Source organism: Periophthalmus magnuspinnatus, chromosome 8, assembly GCF_009829125.3.
Source record: "Periophthalmus magnuspinnatus isolate fPerMag1 chromosome 8, fPerMag1.2.pri, whole genome shotgun sequence".
Taxonomy (NCBI): Eukaryota; Metazoa; Chordata; class Actinopteri; order Gobiiformes; family Gobiidae; genus Periophthalmus; species Periophthalmus magnuspinnatus.
In genome coordinates, this window is record NC_047133.1 from 8,610,560 (window position 1) to 8,622,713 (window position 12,154).

The following is a 12,154-nucleotide window of genomic DNA, read 5'->3' on the forward strand; positions in this document are numbered from 1 at the left end:
TCTATTCAGTGCAGAGACCTGAGCACAGGATGCATGTGTGAAGCACCTCCTGGTTCTAATGGTCAGTGATGAGCTCGGGTCTTTGTAATGGAGAGGTCCTGAGCCCATCCTCTGTCAGGAAAAGAGGTTTGGAGCAGACAAAAGACTTTATAGAAGGACATAGGACTCCCACTACATGACAGTGATGTTATGTAGCGGTAGTTTTCAAGTTGACAGCTACCTTTTACCTTTCAGTAGAGTTTTCGGGGCTGAAAGTATCAAAATGATTCTGCATTACCATATGTGATCACAAGGTGGAACAGTGTCTTCAGTTAGAGAAAATAACTCTGCACGATTTGTGAGTTAAACATGTGTGAATGAAACAAAACACAACTCCAGGTCTGTTTGTGATGAGGAAACAACATTAGAACACAGATCAGAAAAGCGTAATATGGGCAAAGTAATTCCATCTCTACAACAAGCAGATGGTGTTCTCTCAGTCCCCAAAAGTTACAGAGTACGCCTTTAAACACCAGTATTTAAGATGTATTGTTGAGTTAATACCTGCAAACGTCCCGGCTCCAGCAGCGTTGCAAACAGCCAGCTCCGGCTCCCCCCATGAGGACGAGCGGCTCCTGGGCTCTGTGTAATTCTTCACTCACTTTGTCATGAATTCTTTATGGTGGCCGCGTTTTGCCTAAATGCAAAATGCAGCATGGGCCCAGAGCGGCTCACTGCAAACGCAACGCTCACTGTTTTTTTGTTTTTTTACGCCTCAAAGTAAACACATCAGGCATAACTCTGGCCTGTAACAGCTTGACGATAAACATTAAGATCTCATTATTTTAAGCTATTCCTGCTCTGAAATGGTGATGTTTTTGGTTTTTCTTTTTGCTTTTGTTGTATAAATGATGTTAAAGTCTACGATGAATGCGGGAAGTAGAGTACAGTGCAGTTTCACGTGGATGAACTGTAGAAGAAAGTAGAGCCATGATCATTCTATACGGAACATTCTTCATGGAAATAGATGAGTTTTATCCCATACTGTGGAATATTACAGCCAAAGGAACAATACTGACATGGAAACTGGCAGGTAGAGGCTCTCTTCCAGTTATTCGGCGCAATAAAAATGAAAAAAAAGAAATGAAAAATGTTATCACCCTCTTGCAAATGCCCATTACGCTCGTGTGATCCATAGTTTTTGAAGTGCAAAGATATAATAGGTGTAACTTCATAGCGAGGTCTGGTGTGGAGCCGCTCACGCTCAGGGGCTTGTTCAAGACTCGAGACTCGCTGTCCGGTGTGTTCAGGTGTTCTGCACATGCTCCCTGCGGACTGGCCCTCAGAACAGGGGGCTGAAGCATAGACTGTATAAAGAAGTGGGCTAAGGGAGCGCGGCGTCACCTATAGCGTTTGTCTCCAGTCAAATGAAGCTCATCGAGGCTAGCAGTTATAGCGGCGAATTTGGAGCTGCGTCTATTTTTGGAATTCCGACTACGAGTGTCATAGCAACCAAAGAGCCAATGCGGAGCCAGGCTGTTGAAGGTATAGCACTGCTGGTTTAGCAAGGAGTGGGCGCGTAGCAGCACTGTCAATCAACCCTGTTGCTAAGGCCAGCGGGAGTGACCTCGGCGAAAGAAGGTGCCTCATTTGTTTGTTGTTAATGTTCATATCTGAATTTACGGGCACAATAGCGAAATAAAAACACCATCATGTTCATGTACAGTGGGTTAATATGAACATTTTAAGACCAAAATGACAAACCTGACGGCAGTAGATACAGACAGAGGGGCCACAGTTTTTCAATGTAAAGTGAATTGGAGCCAGAAGTGCGTTCATTCTCGCTTCATTTTTGGAACACTCCGGCTAGCAGGTTAGCTATGTCTTTTTACATATACAAGCCAAAAAATAGTTGCCACCTGAATTTAACTAAGCAAATACAGGTTGTGGTTGCTGCAGTTGATCAGGTCGAGGTTCAGCAACAGTCTGTGCTCAAAGAATGAGGTCAGCTGACACCTGAATATACTGAATGACCAGGTTATTCCATCAGTGGATTGTTTCTTCCCTGATGGCACGGGCATATTCCAAAATGACAATGCCAGGATTCATCGGGCTCAAATTGTGACAGAGTGGATCAGGAGCATGAGACATCATTTTCACACATGGATTGTCCACCACAGAGTCCAGACCTTAACCCCATTGAGAATCTTTGGGATGTGCTGGAGAAGCTTTGTGCAGCGTCAGACTCGACCATCATCAATGTGAGATCTTGGTCAAGAATGACTGCAACACTGGATGAAATTAAATCTTGTGACATTGCAGAAGCGAAATCGAAACAACGCCACAGTGAATGTGTGACGTAATCAAAGCTAAAGGCGGAACAACCAAATATTAGATTGTGTGACTTTTTTTTTTGGTAGTGACTTTTTTTGGCCAGACAGTGTACATCTATGGGCTGAACATATGTGGAATCCAAACTGCTTCGACCCCACGTATCAGAAACATGCTGCTTTTCCATTGGACTAGAACAAAATCCACCGTATGAATTGTCCGAGCGTTGCACATGGAGATCCAAAACGAGTCAAAATACGAGTCATATTTTGGTCTGCTGTAGCGTAAAAGCAGCAGGTTTCTGATCCGTGAGGTCAGAGTGGTTTGGGTTCCATTTATGGTCAGCTCCATGTTTTGAGGAACACGGAGCGGCAAGTAATGAACCAACCACACAGCGCCCACAGAGCCTCGGGGTGATGGAGGAGAAAGGACCTGGCAACTCAACGATCTCTGGAGTCTGGACAAAGCTGCACGTCCTTCTTGGTGGTCTATCTGACAGAGGCTTGAGCAAACGTCTCCATCCCGGTGAAGGCACAGGAGGAAATCAGGGGCATTGTGGGACATCTTGGCGTTATCTGAGGGAGAGGAAACAGGAAATGTGGTTGGTTGCTGTACCTCTGAGCAGCAAGCTACCTCATAATACATAAACTATGGTAAATATCCTATGAAAACTGGTATCAAACTGGGACTAAACCTGGGACGAACTAATCTGTACCACACCAGGACTAAACCAGGACTAAATCAGGACTAAATCAGGACTAAACAAGGACTAAACCATGACTAAACCATGACTAAACCAGGACTAAACCAGGACTAGAACAGGACCAAACCAAAACCCTAAACTAGCTACTCAATTCGGTTTGACATGAGTATTTTCTTTGCAGTGTTAGATAACATTTCTGGAGGTTCCTGTGCTAAATCCAGAGCTGGTGACACTGTCTGTAGGTGTGGATGTGATGAGGCAGAGGAGCGCACGGATCTGAGGAGGAGGAGGAGGAGGAAGAGGAGAGGTAACCACAGCAGAGAAGGAACTGTCTGCACCAACAAGAGTGTGGGTGGACCGGGGAAACCTGCACTGGAAGTATAGTCCTGGTTTAGACCTGGTTTAGTTATGGGAAAGCCTGGTTTAGTTTTGATTTAGAGCTGATTTATCCTGGTTTAGTCCAGGATCAGACTTGTGTTAGTCCTGAGTTAGACCTGGTTAAGTGAAGGAACTTTCAAAATCCACCGGAAGAGTGTGTGCGTGGACCGGGGAAACCTGGACTTCAAATATAGTCCTGGTTTAGTCCTGATTTATTCCTGGTTTGGTCCTAGTTTAGTCTTGGTTTAGTCATAGTTTAGGTGTGGATCTGAGATAGTCCTGGTTTAGTCCTGGTTTAATCCTGGTTTAGTCCTGGTCTAGTCCTGAAGTAGTTCTGGTTTAGTCCTGAGTTAGTCCTGGTTTAGTCTTGAAGTAATTCTGGCTTATTCCTGGTTTAGTCCGGGTTTAGTCCTGGTTTAGTCCTGGTTTAGTCCGGGTTTAGTCCTGGTTTTGTCCTGGTTTCGTCCTGGTTTAGTCCTGAGGTGCTCCATATTTAACATTTGTTTTGAGCTGATTAAGGAATCCACAGGAGAAAAAGTGTGTGGGTTGGCTGGGGAAATCTGCACTTAAATATGTAGTCCTGGTTTAGTTCTGGGAAAATCCTGGTTTAGTCCTGGATCAGACTTGGTTTAGTTCTGACTTAAAGCTACGAGGGAACTGTCCAAGTCCAACGGAGGAGTGTGTGGGTGAACCGGGGGAAACCTGGTCTAAATATAGCTCCAGTTTAGTTTATTCTTGTTTTATTCATGTTTTAGTCATGGTTTACTCCTGGTTTAGTCCTGGTTTAGTCCTGGTTTACTCCTGGTTTAGTCCTGGTTTAACCCTGGTTTAGTCCTGGTTTAGTCCTTTTTTGTCTTTCGTTTTGACCTAAGGAAGGTTAAGGAACTATTAGAATGCACAGGAGTAGTGTGTGGGTGGGCTTGGGAAACCTGGATTGTAAACAAAGTCCTGGTTTAGTCCTGATTTAGTCCTGATTTAGTCCTGAGGTGGTCCTTGTGTAGACCTTGTTTAGTCCCTCTTTTAGTCTTGGATTTCACCTGAAGAAACTGCCAAAATCAACATGAGAAAGAGTGTGTGGGTGGACCAGGGAAAGCTAGAGTTAAATATTATTAGTACTATATATATATAATATATATAGTAGTATATATATATATATATATATATATATATATTACTATTTTAGTCCTGGTTTAGTTCTGGGGAAATCCTGGTTTAGTACTGATCAAACTTGGTTTAGTCCTGACTTGGACCTATGAGGGAACTGCCAAAATCAAACAGAAGAGTGTGTGGGTGGACCGGGGAAACCTGGGCTTTCAATACAGCCATTTAATGTAGTTCTGTCTTAGTCCTGGTTTAATCCTGATGTGGTCCTGGTATAAACCCGGTTTAGTCCTGCTTTAGTCTTGGCTGTGACCCGATTATTGAAGTGCCAGAATCCACAGGGAGAGCAGTGTGTGGGTGGACTGTAAACAAAGTCCTGGTTTAGTTCTAGTTAAATCCGAGTTAAATCCTGGCTTAGTCCTGGTTTAGTCCTGGTTTAGTCCTGGTTTAGTCCTGGTTTAGTCCTGGTTTAGTCCTGGTTTAGTCCTGAGGTGGTCCTTATATAAATCTTGTTTAGTCCCTCTTTTAGTCTTGATTTTGACCTGAAAAAACTACCAGAATTGACACGAGGAAGAGCGTGTGGGTGGACCGGGGAAACTTAGACTTATATATTAATATAAATATATATAATGATATAATATAATATGTATATATATATAATATATACTTAATATAGTTCTAGTTTAGTCCTGGTTTATTTCTGGGAAAATCCTGGTTTATTCCTAGATCAGACTTGGTTTAGTCCTGATTTAGGAGCATTTAGTTCCGGTTTAGTTTAATCCTGATTTCTTCCTGGTTTAATCCTGGTTTAGTCCTGGTTTAATGCTGGTTTCATCCTGGTTTAGTCCTGGTTTAGCCCTGATTTAGTCCCAGTTTAGTCCCAGTTTAGTCCTTGCCCTGGTGTAGTCCTGGTTTAGTCCTGGTTTAGTCCTGGTTTAGTCCTGGTTTAGTTCTTGGTTTAGTCCTGATTTAGTCCTTGGTTTAGTCCTGATTTAGTCCTGGTTTAGTCCTTGTTTTAGTCCTGGTTTATTCCTGGTTTAGTCCTGGTTTAGTCCTTGTTTTATTCCTGGTTTAGTTCTGATTTAGTTCTGGTTTAGTTCTGGTTTAGTCCCGGTTTAGTCCTTGCTTTACTTTTGGTTTAGTCCTGGTTTAGTCCTGGGTTTTGTCCTGGTTTATCCCTGGTTTAGCCCTGGTTTAGTCCTGGTTTAGCCCTGGTTTAGTCCTGGTTTAGTCCTGGTTTAGTCCTTGCTCACATTAGCAGGTAAAAACAGTGTAAAATCCCCATGAATTCTCCGACTTCACCTTCACCTTACAGTAGCAAAACATCAGCCTTCTGCTCAGCGCTTTAAAAATAATAGAGAGAGGGGGGACGGGGGGGCTGCGCTGTCTCCATGGCAACGTTCCCACAGTGCAAAAAAAAATAATTTAGCCGTTAAGAGCTTTGCATCAGTTCAGTGAGCAGAGGAGAGGAGGGAGGGCTGACAGCGCTGTTAGCAGGCGTAATATCTGTAGCTAATATCTGATTATTAGCACGATAATGAGAGCGAGAATGGGCTGAGTAAAAGACCAAGGAGGCTCATGGGAGGAAGGGGGTCTCACGGTGCGGGTCCAGGCCCTGTCATGGTACACAGTGTACTTGAACGGGAATGTTCCACAGTATGGCATTACACGTATCTTTCTTGCATTTGTGTTTTTTTTTTTGTTGCGTTCTTACTGTAAGCGGTGTCGCCTCTCCACAGATCTGGTGTAGGATCGTTTGAACACGTCTGGTCTGAGTTGTGATTTAAAAAGAGGAAAGGAGTCGTGGACAGGTGAGCTCCAGAGCTGTCAAGACGGGTAGAGGGAACCACTGTGGAACATTCCAGGTAAAGTTTAACATCTCCATGGAGACGAGCAGATGACCATATGAAAATTATATATGAACCTTTAATAGTTTTTAAATAGAACGTCATTTTTCTCGGTCAGACGAGGGAGGGGCCAGTGTTTCATTCATAATTTGGTGTTTTCATTGTAAATATCCAAAATATAAAAACCTCACATTTAACTCTGATCATTTGCATTGGAGACACGCAGATCTATTATTATTATTATTATTATTATTATTATTATTATTATTATTATTATTATTATTATTAACTTCACCATTTTAAATTTTCTCAATTCCACACTAGGCATGAGTTAGACCTGAGTTACACCTGGGTTAGACCTGAGTTAGACCTGAGTTAGACCTGGGTTAGACCTGGTTTAGACCTGAGTTAGACCTGAGTTAGACCTGAGTTAGACCTGGGTTAGACCTGGTTTAGACCTGAGTTAGACCTGAGTTAGACCTGAGTTAGATCTGAGTTAGACCTGATTTAGACCTGAGTTAGACCTGAGTTAGACCTGATTTAGACCTGAGTTAGTCCTCAATTAGTCCTGAGTTAGACCTGAGTTAGTCCTCAATTAGTCCTGATTTAGACCTGAGTTAGACCTGAGTTAGTCCTGAGTTAGTCCTGGGTTAGACCTGGTTTAGACCTGAGTTAGACCTGAGTTAGACCTGAGTTAGACCTTAGTTAGACCTGGGTTAGACCTGAGTTAGTCCTCAATAAGTCCTGATTTAGACCTGAGTTAGACCTGAGTCAGACCTGGGTTAGACCTGAGTTAGTCCTCAATTAGTCCTGATTTAGACCTGACTTAGACCTGAGTTAGTCCTCAATTAGACCTGATTTAGACCTGAGTTAGTCCTGAGTTAGTCCTGGGTTAGACCTGGTTTAGACCTGAGTTAGACCTTAGTTAGACCTGGGTTAGACCTGAGTTAGACCTGAGTTAGACCTGGGTTAGACCTGGGTTAGACCTGAGTTAGTCCTCAATTAGTCCTGATTTAGACCTGAGTTAGACCTGAGTTAGACCTGGGTTAGACCTGAGTTAGACCTGGCTTGGACCTGGCTTAGACCTGAGTTAGTCCTGAATTAGTCCTGAGTTAGTCCTGGGTTAGACCTGGGTTAGACCTGAGTTAGTCCTGGGTTAGACCTGGTTTAGAACTTTTTTAGACCTGAGTTAGACATGGGTTAGATCTTGGTTAGACCTGAGTTAGACATGGGTTAGACGTGGTTTAGACCTTTTTTAGACCTGGTTTAGACCAGGGTTAGACCTGAGTTAGAACCATTTTGATCCTGATTTCATAATAAAAGCCTCGTGCTGCTGTTCATTATAACAAACATATTCCAAAATAAAGAAGACGACATGTTTGAGAAAGACTCGTCCTACACAGAACAGTGAAGTCACAAAATGCACAAAATCCATGACTACAATTTGAATCTTTTCCAATTTATCCCTCTCCTCTGCATCCTCTGCTCCATCCTCTTCTCCTCGAACCCTCTCTTCTGCATCCTCTGCTCCATCCTCTTCTCCTCGAATCCTCTCCTCTGCATCCTCTGCTCCATCCTCTTCTCCTCGAACCCTCTCTTCTGCATCCTCTGCTCCATCCTCTTCTCCTCGAATCCTCTCCTCTGCATCCTCTGCTCCATCCTCTTCTCCTCGAACCCTCTCCTCTGCACCCTCTGCTCCTCTGACCCTCCCCTCTTCATCCTACTCTCCAAACTTCATCACTCATACACCTAACAGGGGCTTATCCAAATCCTATTAATATTCCCACTGTATTAAAGACATAAGTTCAAACGGTTGGAGATGCTGTGACAGTAAAGCATTAGCGCTAACTGCTAATACACGGAATTATTAAACTAATGATAATGGATCCCACGTCCTGCTCAAGATGGCCGCCGTGTCTGTGGGCGTCTGCTCTGACAGCCCCATCTGCTCCTCGCTGATGTCTATGTCACATGTCCAAATGGATTTAAACACCAAATCTCCAGCTGCGCCCAGAGCGGAATCCGACTTAACAACGACAAGAACAACCACGCAAATATTTACCACATGTGTCTTACTGCTGTGACAGTGGGATACAGCGCCAGTGGGATACAGTACGAAAACAACGAAACATCAGTCTAAGTACAGTATGTGGGCTGAAGCTGAACTTTGAAACTCTATGTGTTTTATGGATTATTACGCCAGATGCCCTACCTGTTATTCACGGTGATGAGTTTATAAGCACTTTTCACTTTACGTTTCTATTTCTGAACTAGGATGAAAAAAACAAAACAGAAAAAAAAAGATTCCTGGTTTAGTCCTAGTTTAGTCCTGGTTTAGTCCTGGTTTTGTCCTGATTTATTCCTGGTTTAGTCCTGGTTTAGTCCTAGTTTAGTCCTAGTTTAGTCCTGTTTTATTCCTGGTTTAGTCCTAGTTTAGTCCTAGTTTAATCCTGGTTTAGTCCTAGTTTAATCCTAGTTTAATCCTGGTTTAGTCCTTGTTTAGTCCTGGTTTATTCCTGGTTTAGTCCTGGTTTAGTGCTAGTTTAGTCCTGTTTTATTCCTGGTTTAGTCCTAGTTTAGTCCTGTTTTATTCCTGGTTTAGTCCTAGTTTAGTCCTAGTTTAATCCTAGTTTAGTCCTAGTTTAGTACTGGTTTAGTCCTGGTTTATTCCTGGTTTAGTCCTAGTTTAGTCCTGGTTTATTTCTGGTTTAGTCCTGATTTAGTCCTAGTTTATTTCTGGTTTAGTTCCGGTTTAGTCCTGGTTTAGTCCTAGTTTATTCCTGGTTTAGTCCTAGTTTAGTCCTGGTTTATTTCTGGTTTAGTCCTGATTTAGTCCTAGTTTAATTCTGGTTTAGTCCTGGTTTAGTCCTGGTTTAGTCCTGGTTTAGTCCTAGTTTATTCCTGGTTTAGTCCTAGTTTAGTCCTGGTTTATTTCTGGTTTAGTCCTGGTCCTGGTCACGATGAATGTCCCACCCGCTGGAGTCAGCTATTGCTGTTACAGCAGCGGGCAATGGGCAAAGAGTCTTGCCCAAGGACACAGAGACAGTATGAGCAAAGACGATTTGTCTATTATTAATGTTCATATCTTTATTTACAGACACAATAGCAAAATGTAAAAAAAAAAAAAAAAACAGGATTGGGCAGAACGGGTTAATGCAAACATTTTAAGACCAAAATGACGAGTCTGACAGCAGCAGATGCAGAGAGAGGGATGACAGTTTTTCAATAGAAAGTGAATTGGAGCCAGAGGCGATGGAGCCGGAAGCGCGTCCATGCTCACTTCCTGTTTAGAACGCGGCAGCTAGCAGGTTAGCTATGTCCGTTTATATCTACAGTCTATGGTCCCACCTCGTGATGTCATCCATGTCTCCTCTGTGTTTTTAAAAGTGTGTCCAACTTCACAAAGTTCTGACCGGTTCAGCTCTCAGATCACCTTAACTAAAAGCGGACTAAACTAATCCAAACCAGGACTAAACCAGGATTAGGAAAGAACAAAACCAGGACTAAAACAGGACTAAACAAGGACTAAATGGGTATAAACATGATGGAGCAGTAAGTCAAAAACAGGACGCTGGCTTGTGCTTTTTCCTCCTTTCCTCCTCCACAGCGTCACTCTCCAGCCCTGGTTCACCTAAAGGGAGATTGGCGTTGTCACTGCCCCAGTCCGAGCACACATTCTGGGCCATAAAGTCCAGATGGGCCCTGGTCTGAGAGAGAGACAGAACTTGTTCATTTTAAACAGTTTGCAGCAGCGATCCAAAGTTATTCCTCACTTACCTCATGCATTCAGAGCATCCTAAATATTCACCATAATGAGCTTATAAGTGCTGTTTACAACTAGCATGCTAAGGCGCACTTCCTGATCATCATACAGTAACACGCTTTACGTAGACAGTGCGCAGTGAGGACTTATTTTGACCTTTTTACATAGCGTTTTTCCACCTTTAATGCACTCAAACCGCTTTACATCAAGAAACACACACACGTATAGACACTGGGGGTGGGTTAAGTGTCTTGCTTAGGGACACAACGGCAGCATTCATTTATGGGAGCTGGAATCGCACCGACAACCTGTGTGTCAGTGGATCCGACCGTTCTCCCAAAGACAGTGCGCAGAGGACTTATTTTGACCGTTTTATACTGTGCTTTTCCACTTTTAATGCACTCACGTCGCTTTACATCAAGAAACACTGGAAACAAGGTGGGTTAAGTGTCTTGCTCAACGACACAACAACAGTATTCATCTGTGGGAGCGGGATTCGAACCGCCAACCTTCAGATCAGCGGACAAACACGCTGCGCTACTGTCGCCAAATCTTATATAATCCATTTCTCTCCCGTCGCCGTAATACTTATTCGTTATTATGGCGCCTTAATAAAACAAATTTCCTATAATATTGTTAAAGTGTGTGTTGTTACGGTGTGAGGCTGCAGAGTGGAGCAGAGCAGACAGGAGCTGGAGGAGACACAGGGGAGCGGTGCTATTGTTGGCTCTTCCCCACACACGAAGAGAGGGCTGACGGGGGCGCGGGCGTGTGGGGTGCCCCTGACGCTCTGTTAGTACGGTGATAGCTCCAGTGCCACGCTAATTACCATATGTTTGTAGCACGCGCAGTACGGAGGCAGATGTGAAAAGACAAGGGTATTTTTAAAACTCAAAATGACAATGTTTGACAGTATTGGACAGACTAGTCAGTTGCAGCCTAACTAATCATAGAGAACGCTCCAGCCCTTAGTACTGAAGGAGATTACAGAACATATATAAACTAACTGCATCTTAATTAGCCTTATTAAATCATTAAAGAGGCGGTATTATGCAAAGCTGATTGTATTTTTTTAGCTTTCTACCATGTTACAATGTTTTTCCCTCATCGAAAACACGCCTGAAGAGGTTTTAGATGTCGTCCGTGCATGTTTGAGTAATTTAGCGATCTCTCCCGAACCCTCCTTACCGTTAGCTGTGAGATTCTGTACAAGGCTCCGCCCACAAGTCTATGTCACCCATGCTCCTACACGACAATTCTCCATAAATATACGTGATACAAAACTGAACACACAACATGACAAACCTGATGCGATGTGCAGTAGTGGGGTGCTCGCTGATCGTTTTGCTCTGAAGGGAGAGTGACTTAATGCAGAGAGCAAAGGGAGGGGAACATGTTAATACATTGTTTTCGGCGAATATAACATTTTCAAAACAATAAAAGGTAACATTGTGATCTAAATGTGTTACGTGTTAGCAACTAATACTCCATAGAAGTAAAATACTCCCTCTTTAGCCCACTTTGTTGATTACTTTGTCTACCTCAATATTGTGTTTATCATTAATTTAGTCTATTTTTACTTATAAACAAAATGTTGTCTTTTTCAAAATAAAAAAATAAATCTTGACAAGCTCGTATTTCCTAAAAAAAGATCCTTCTTCCTTGACATTTAAGTAGCTGTTATTTTAAATTTATTCAAAGCGCCTCTTAAACTCCATCTGGCTCTTGTCAAGTCCTTCAGGTTCTGTCACATAAACTACTGTGGATGTCTGCTGCCCTCTGCCGGACATGTGCTCAACAACAACTAGAAACTAAAAGGTTGTTTTCAAATCTGGTGGTGTTGATTCACAAAGTAGGGCAAACATCTACAAAGCAGCTGTATGAAATTAACCTATGGATGGATACAAATGGATGGATTGTGCAGAGTAGTGCAAATAAATCAGAATATTAGAGGTTTCAGATGACATCATCCTATAGGACAATGTTATGTAAAGCAGACTGGGACAGACTAATGTTATGTTAAAATGCAGATTATTTTTTATTTTATTTTTT